Source organism: Papilio xuthus, unplaced genomic scaffold (genome assembly GCF_000836235.2).
Source record: "Papilio xuthus unplaced genomic scaffold, Pxut_1.1 DF827777.1, whole genome shotgun sequence".
NCBI classification, from domain to species: domain Eukaryota; kingdom Metazoa; phylum Arthropoda; class Insecta; order Lepidoptera; family Papilionidae; genus Papilio; species Papilio xuthus.
The window spans coordinates 2978903-2987779 of NW_013530872.1; positions in this window are offsets into that span (position 1 = coordinate 2978903).

Consider the following 8877-nt stretch of genomic DNA (forward strand, 5'->3'; position numbering starts at 1 on the left):
CAGAGAGATACGAGTAGCGGTCGTGAGGCAAGTGGTCGCACTCCATACACGGCAACCGGTAGAATGCGCCGTAACACTATAAACAGAAGAATAACGTAATAATAATAACCTCTTTGTAATCTTTAGCGGTTTTATGCTGATTGGAAGATATTTTTGACTTATTTTACCAATCTTTAAGAAATATTGCATCAGGAAATTCGTGTCTCCAATAGTTATTCAAACGATACGACTTAGGATATTTACAGAGTTTAAAACTTCTACCTAAAAGCAAAACGCAACAGCAGTGGCCGATCTAAAGTTTTTTTTAGTTAACATAGTCGCTACAAATCGCATAATATTAGGAGACCTTCACTTAACATTTTATTCGACATAAAACTTATGAATAGAATCTAGAAACCTAGAAGGAATGACATTATGGCAATTGGAAAAATAAAAAGCATTAACAATTGATTAAAATTAAATAGACGTCTGCATACGAAGATAAATCGATTTAGACGAACATGAAATGACAAATGCTAACGATGTTACTCTTCGTCTGCTTGTGTCAAAAGCTCTTATGGCATGTTAAACTGTCATGGATTGAAAAGGTGATACTATGATATATGGATTATATGTAACGAGCTCTCAGGAGGAATTTCCTAAAAATATCAACTTCTAAAGTAAGGATCAACCTGCCCTTGTCCCTACTGAAGGTTGGCACTATATGTACTACTCCTGCATTTATCTCCTAGTCCTCATATTTGAATTCAGAACCTTCTTACGCTTATCCTCTTCCACACAATCAATACTTTCTTTGGTCTTTCTCTAGTTTATGGCCATCCACGTGCGATCTTATTACTTTCTTATTTATATGATCATCTCTCCGCATAATATATCCATACAAAGCTTATATTTTGCTTCTCAATTTCTAACGTTGGTATAATTATTATATTATAATTTGGTTCAGTAGACAGAAGTAATTTTTGTTTTTATTTACAAATCTTTTAACCCTGTTTTCATAAATAATATTAGATGTCTTCCTCAACGATAGTGTTATGCTGGACTAACTGTCGTCCGCGACTTCGCCGCGCGCGGATTTAAAAAAAAATTAGTGACGCTTCGCTCCTACTGGTCGCAGCGTTATGTTATATATTATAGTTTAAAGCCTTCCTCTTTAAATGGACTATCCAACAAATAAATAATTTTTAAAATCGGACCAGTAGTTCCTGAGATAGGCGCATTTAAACAAACAAACTCTTCCGCTTTATAATATTATAATAGTATATATGTAATTGCATGACTATTGATATAGGCATTCCAAAGCCAATATTTTTTACACTTGTCAAATTCTATTCATACATCAAGATCGTTAAGAATCATATTATTAAAATTAAATTGGAAATTACAAGGCGCTGTCAGAGTAAGTAATGGTTTTACAAGGTAGTGATGTGACCCACATGTTTCACAGATGGGATCGGAAGCTGTATAAACTTGACCCCGGCGACGGTGAAAGTTTACAGTAGCCGTGGTCAATTTTTACAGTTCACAAGACAAGCCATTTGTCTTCCGTCTTCGAAAGATTGAATTTAAAAAGTGATTTCGTCCGACGTTGAAATGCTGCGTCATTAATCAATTAATTTTACTTGCGAATTAAATATTTTTTTTTACATTATTATTGTGAAAATGAAATCAACTAATTAACAGATATGTTTCCATTTTTACTTTCGATTTCTTAGAATCGTCGAAACATGACAGAGTTGTGCTGTTTACCTGCGTGTAGCCAATTTAAGAATGACATTGGTTCATTGGGTTCTCTTCTTCTGTACATTTCTTTCTTCCTTCGTCTAGTAGTCAGTTGTTTTTCTCGTATCCGGTAATTAACTCTTTTTAGATCTACCAAAAAACGCTAGTGTTTTTGTTATTATAAATATTAATTAATAGTCTTTAGTAGATACTAGTTTCCATCACTTGCCAACGTCTATTGTGTACGTTTTGGCCAATGGCAAAATTATGAAGATTTTAATGTCATCGTTTGAGCCATATTACGCCCACTGTTGGGCAGCCTCGCCCAAAGATCGCCACGAGTGACGGTCCTGTGCTATCCGTATCCAGGATACTCCTGCATTTTTGACCAGTTATCGGATTTCAGTGTAACTTTCATTAATTGCATCTTGTATTCTTTCTCCTAAGAAATCTATAGCAATTTGTTTTTTATTCGAGTGTTTCTTGCATTTTATGGTCACAGTTATTTCGCATTATGTTCTTATCCGGTCTTATTATGGATGCATTGCAACGACTCTTGAAATTCGATATCGGTGCTAAGAGGGGTTACGACCTTCAGAATTGAGGAAAATGACACAAAGTATTGGAGGTTAATATATGTGAATTAACGGTGTTGCAATCTTTAAAAACCATAATATTAAAATAACCGTTACCTTTCATAGCTTGTACGGGATAAGAAATGCAATCATAATATACTCTTCAATATTCATTATGTTCTTTAAGGGGTTATGCATTAGTAACTATTTTTAGTCATTTGTAAAATAGCCAAAACGATAGTGATCATTATCAGCTATACGTTCCCACTGAGGGGTTCGATGCCTACTCTAAGATAGGGGTGAATAGGTCATAGCCAACCACGCTGGCCCAGTGCTGGTTGGTTGACTTCACACATATCTTTGAATTTCTTCTCAGATATGTGCACGTTACATCACGATGTTGATCGAAAATCGAAAAACACATTGGTACACCCAACCCAGGACTTACACTTGCAAGTCAAGTCTTTAACCCCTGAGCCACCTAATGTTCTAGGAGCAAATGTTAACTAAAAATAGTAGAGTTGTTTTTTTTTTAAGAGAAGGGGATAAACGAGCGTCGGGAACACCGAGGTGATCAACGACAACAAGTGTTATTGAGTTTACACAAATGTAACTTAATTCTGAACCAAGATGGTAGTTAGGATAAATATAAGCTGTGTTAACCTAAGATTTTCTGCTAATCATAACATTTTCTACATCACGATTAATTTAATGTCTTGTTATTGTTACACAAGTCAGCACAATACTTCACTTGCTAATGTTATTTTAAAATAGAGATACGCCGTTTAGATAAGCATTTAGAGTTAATCTTTTGTTTTGCGAGTCGTGTAGGAGTGAATGGCGAGTTAGATTGTAATTACTGGTCTGGTCTAGCATTTTTATCGAGTGTTTCCTTTTACGAATAATCCATTCAGTACTACGGCCGAAAGGAATCCGTGTGGGCGACGGAGAAACTAAGGACCTACGCATAATGTCCTAACTAGTTTTTTGAGCAAAATGCAGCAAACTTTTGTACTTTTGAACTATTGATGATATGATTGAACTATAGTACATCTGTACCGAACAGTAAAATGCGAATGTTATATGAATGGATGGATGGATGGATGTTTGTTTGATGGTATATCTGGAACGGCTCATCGGGTTTTGATGAAATTTGAACATAGTCTTGAAGAACACATAGGTTACTATGTTTTTTTTGTTCATTTCGCGCGAACGGTGTCGCGGTCGATAGTAATGAAACATTTTCGAAAACTATTTTCAGTTTTAAGATTCAAGAATAGGAAATTCCTGTCCGTCCATCTCGAATATAAATAATCCGCTATTTTAAGCGCTTGAGTAATGATTCAATCAATTCAGTTTTGATGTATCGCTTCTTAAAATGAACGATAAATTCACATTGCATTGGAAACTTATCGTACTTGTTGATATTAAATATTATTTTTGTTTAACGGTGTTTATATAGTGTTGTTGTTGGATTATTTTTATGCATTTTCATAATAATAATTCATAGATAAGTTAACAAATAAATCTTTTATTTTAAGTGTACATTCAAAGTGAAGTTTATGGTCGATACGTACATATTTTTTTAATATAGCTCTGAAAGTCAAACATTATTTTTATCAAATTCTTATGAGTCAATGACTTTGAATAAGCAACACTACTAAGGTTGATATGTTAAATAAATATAAAACTAAATACTTGCATCATTTGTGCGGCAATTTCTTCTAGCCTTGAAACGATTTGAAGGTGAAAATATTCATTTTTATTTTAGCTGTAGCAAGCCCGATTTGCTCTTATTAATATTTAAGCTTTCGACTTTTCTATATACAAATATTTAAATGATGATAGATACTAAATAACATATTTAAAAAAAACCGTTTAGAAATGATTAATTTTCTAAATCTAAAATGCAAAAAACTTTAATCTAAAGATGTGTGAAAATTGTCTGGTATGGTTTACATTGTAACAAATTTCAAATCAATAAACCTGGTATCTTAATGAAAACCGACCGAAGTACAGTATTTGATTATTCATTAATTACAATTTACAAGTCCGTCCCCGGTGATCCAGAAATAAACTAGACGACTTAATAATGTAAATGAATGCGCCAGATTCTGTGCACCGTTGTGATTTAGCCGCGTTCCCTAACAAGTAATACAAACCCACGTCATTAACTGGACCTATTTCCTTCCGAATTACTATTTAAAACACAAAGAAGATGAAGTGAACATGCAATTTTTATGTCTATTTATGTCTCAAATCATTCGGATCGGTTAATGATGACGGACTTTCATAAAATTAAAAAGAAGTAGATCAGAGATGTTTTGTAATCACCCTTATATTTTAAGCGCCAATAGCCTAATGTTTAAGGGTACGGATTTCCGATCATGTAGTCGGGGTTTGGAATCCCGCCATTCGCCTATTGTAAACCGTGTCCTAGTACAAGTATAGAGCTTAGTTGGAATAGTATAAGAAATGTTAGTAAATTAACAAAAAAAAACTGCTAATATTTTCATAAAAAAATATATATAAACTGATTTATCAATTATTCTTGTCTATAAATTCATACATACTTAAAACGACTTCCATATAATGCTATTTCTAAGCTATTTTATAACTACTTAATTATAACGGCTATAAATATAAAATACAGTAAGGATAAAAAGTTGCAAGATCTAAACGATAAATAGCTCATAACTCGCGAGTCGAGTTCACTAGCGTTATTCTTAACGTTTCGACCGTTTTACGCAGCAACTATTACGGTGGCAAGTATGCGACTATACGACTTTCATAGTAGGCGCCTAGGTCTAGACAGGTAATGCCTGTGATAGTCAATTAGCATCCTCCGCGCGACTAGATTCCAGACATTCCTAACCCCGTATCCGTTCCCACATCGCTTCCACAGAGATATTACTAAAGCCGGTGAAAAATATAGTAACATTGTACAGTTTGTAACATATTGTTACAGCTTTTTTTCTAGACTTATATTAGGGACGTTACGGTTCATTAGACTATCTGAGAAACTGCACAATAATAATTAGTGTTAACTCCTAACTGGTCTTACTAATATAATAAATAGATTGAGATCACGTTAAAATTTGGCACATAGTCTGGAAGATCACATAGTTATACTCACACTTAATAAGTTTTATTTATCTTAAATGTTATATTTATTAGTTATTTACGAACGCAGAAAATACATAGTCTAAACTCATTTGTACTAACTGTATTCTGTTCTTTCTTTACTTTATTATTGTGGGAATTATTGTACACAATTTTTTAAAGAAAAATAAGGGTTTTATACTTTAACAGTGGTTAATATCAAATAGTGAATTGTTTTGTTAGCGAAAGTGTTAGTGCGGACACGCGCGTGTGATGACAATGCTAGTGAAAGTGAGGGGCGGGGTGCGGGGAACACGCACTACTACTAGTTATTAGTAATCTTATGTCTACTTGTGAGTATTAAATAATAAATGATTGTATGACACATGCAGCACGTGATTCGTGTCTTGATATGAGATGTAATCTAACTAAGCGCACACTAAGTAGGTACTTAAAAACACACACTCGAGTCGTTAATTGGTCACTAAATTTGTATTAATTTCTTATACTAATCTTATTAAGTTGATTTGTATTTAACTAGTGGTCGCCCGCGACTTTGTCATCGCAAAATTTAGAAAAAACTAGCTTATAATATGCATTACATCACCTACCATCCCGTTCAAGTCCCGTAAAAATCAGTCCAACCGTTCCGGAGTTTACCCGAAACAAACTTAGCCTTGATTTATGGCTGTCCCATAGACAGACGCATTTTTTTCGATATTACGTACAGACATTCCAGTTTTATTAATACGTATAGTTAATTATATTTAAAAAAATCATTATGTTGCAAATGCTGAGAAAAGTTAACGACAAATATGTATTTTTTTGGTAAACGAATTCTGCATCTGAATTCTGAACACAGTATAAGTATTGGTAGACTAGACACATGATAAAAATAACATAGGATAATATAATATACAGCTTAATAAAATATATTACCAAAATCTATCTGTCGTATCTGCACCAACCTGCTTGCTGCATCGCTGAGTCGTCGCCACAATGCAACGATGTCTCGATTCTTACGCAATCGTATAGATATTATCAAACTCGCTCTTGTACTATATTCATGGTCATTTCCATAAATATTACGTGGGCTTTTTATACCGTACGCTTTATCGGTACCTCGTTCGTTAATAGACTGTGTAAATCATTGCTATTCCGACGTTCATTCAATTGTATTTAGTTAAATTTATATCGTAGTAAACATCGTGAATTACTTTATAATGATAAGTCGATTGATATCGATTTTATAGCGCCGGTATTACGATAGTTGATTCGTTTTTAAATCTGACCTGTGAACACAAGTTGAATATCAAACACGTGAACCCAGAATATTTGATAACACGCGCGTACAAACTGTTTTACGAATGATTGAAGAGCTTTTCTATGCATCCATAGATCTAACTGATTTACTCTATTGAACGATGTAGGTGTTATACAAGACAGGTTAGTAAAATTGGTAGAATGTTAACGATTAAGTCTGACCGCTTTGCTATGAGGACGTGAAAATACTGTTAGGAAGTAAAAAACATGAACACAGAAGACAACTTTTTCCGGAAGGCGCCTAAGTCGCGTCGCCTACATGAAATATTATTCGTAAACATATTTAACGGCCGTCAGTTATTTTAAATTAAATTGAAAATCAATTTCACAAGTGCTATCTAGGTCTCGAATTGATTTCTCTGTTGGTCGTGTAATTTACGAACAACCCGGTGGCGGTGTGGTGTCAATCGAAAAGTCCCGTAATTTTCATACAAGATACCTTCGGGGCTTTTTAATCATAGAAACGAGAGTTTTCGGAAACGCCCGATCTCAGCATGATTGATTCTTTTGTACGTATTAATTAATTTCTTCTTGATAACTTATACCTTACTAATAATAGCAAGCTCTTTCTATAATAATTAACACAAAAATATATAGACTAGCTGACGCCCGCTGAAAAAACGTAATTAGTAGCTTATGTCTTTCAGACTACGTTCTATATTTATGCCAAATTTGATCGAAATCCGATTCTGAAGATTCGCATTTATATTAGCTAAGTCTAAACTTTTTCTATGATATTTTAACTAACAAACTATGTACCCACTTAAAGAAACTTGTATCATGTTAGTACAGCTCACGAATGTTACATTTGAATAACACAAGCTCACATTAACAGGGCATCGAACCTACTTCCTACACTGAAAGCACTCAGCTCTTAGCCTTTTAGGCCACCGGATTGAACACTTGTACATAAATCTGCCGATAATACTCAGTGGGTCACAAAGTATCGTGTAAAGTTCTCGGTAAAAATTATGTCGATTTCATAAATAATGTACTAACGCCTTCCGGGTACCAAGAAGATTGATTCCCCTTTTGGTTTGAATTCATTAGCCTTAAAATACTCTATGTCGAAATGTGTGCTTGTTATATTTTTATCTCACTTATTTTTTAATCTTTTTATGTAATATATAAAAATATTTGTTATATTTTTATGCATTCTACAGTCATAGAGCATTTATGTATTTTGTGGTTACTTACTGTAAAATCGAACCTAATAATGAGTGTCAAAAACTCATTTAAAATAGAAAAAAAATGCCAAGGCAAAAAGTTCGCACATATTATAATACAAGCGTGGTTATATTAATCCTGTTACCATACGAATTAAGTGAAGCAAATCTTGAAATATCGTAAGTATAGAACCGATGAGTTTTAATATAATTTACTTTACTTTTTTTTGCGATATTAAAGGCCATGAAATTGAGATCAAAAATCCACGATACGTTTTTTGCATTCCATGTCATACGTTTGACATGACTCGCTTGTCCGATTATGAAGCCTTTTATTTATTTTTTAATCACACGAAGGCGAAGATACATTTAACATAACCAAGATGAAGCTTGTGCCGAGATAATTTATAAAATTGAGGACATTTATACTTTGTCGGGTTATACTGTATGAAATTATGAGATCGGTTTACGCGAATTATGTAAGGTAAAATAATACTCCCATTTGTCAAAACGATAACATCTCGGATCTTCCCCGGGAACGCTACGTAACCGATGAAAGTGAAAACAATTAGGAAATGATGTACCCGGTGCTGACTTTCGCAAAATCCAGATCTTATCGTTGACCTAACGAACGTAGTTGTAATTGCTTCGTCCGAAATCTTGTTCGGGTAGAGGTTCGTTCAATGTCAATTTGAAATTGCAATCTAACGTTGTTCGTATAATAAAAATGAAAGTCAATTTTGTTAGCAAACATTGTACAAGATTTGTGTCAGAAAACGTTAGAAACATGATATTTGATTAACCGAGTAACCGTGGGTTTCTGAGACTCCACTCAGAAATCTCATATAAACATATATTAGCTCTGATTTGTTAAAGATAAAAACATGACAATGATGAAAATATGATTTATTTAGAGATATTGGTCTCAGAAACCCACGATTAGACCGACTTACCATGGGTTTCTGAAACCAAAACCTTCGTTAAAAATA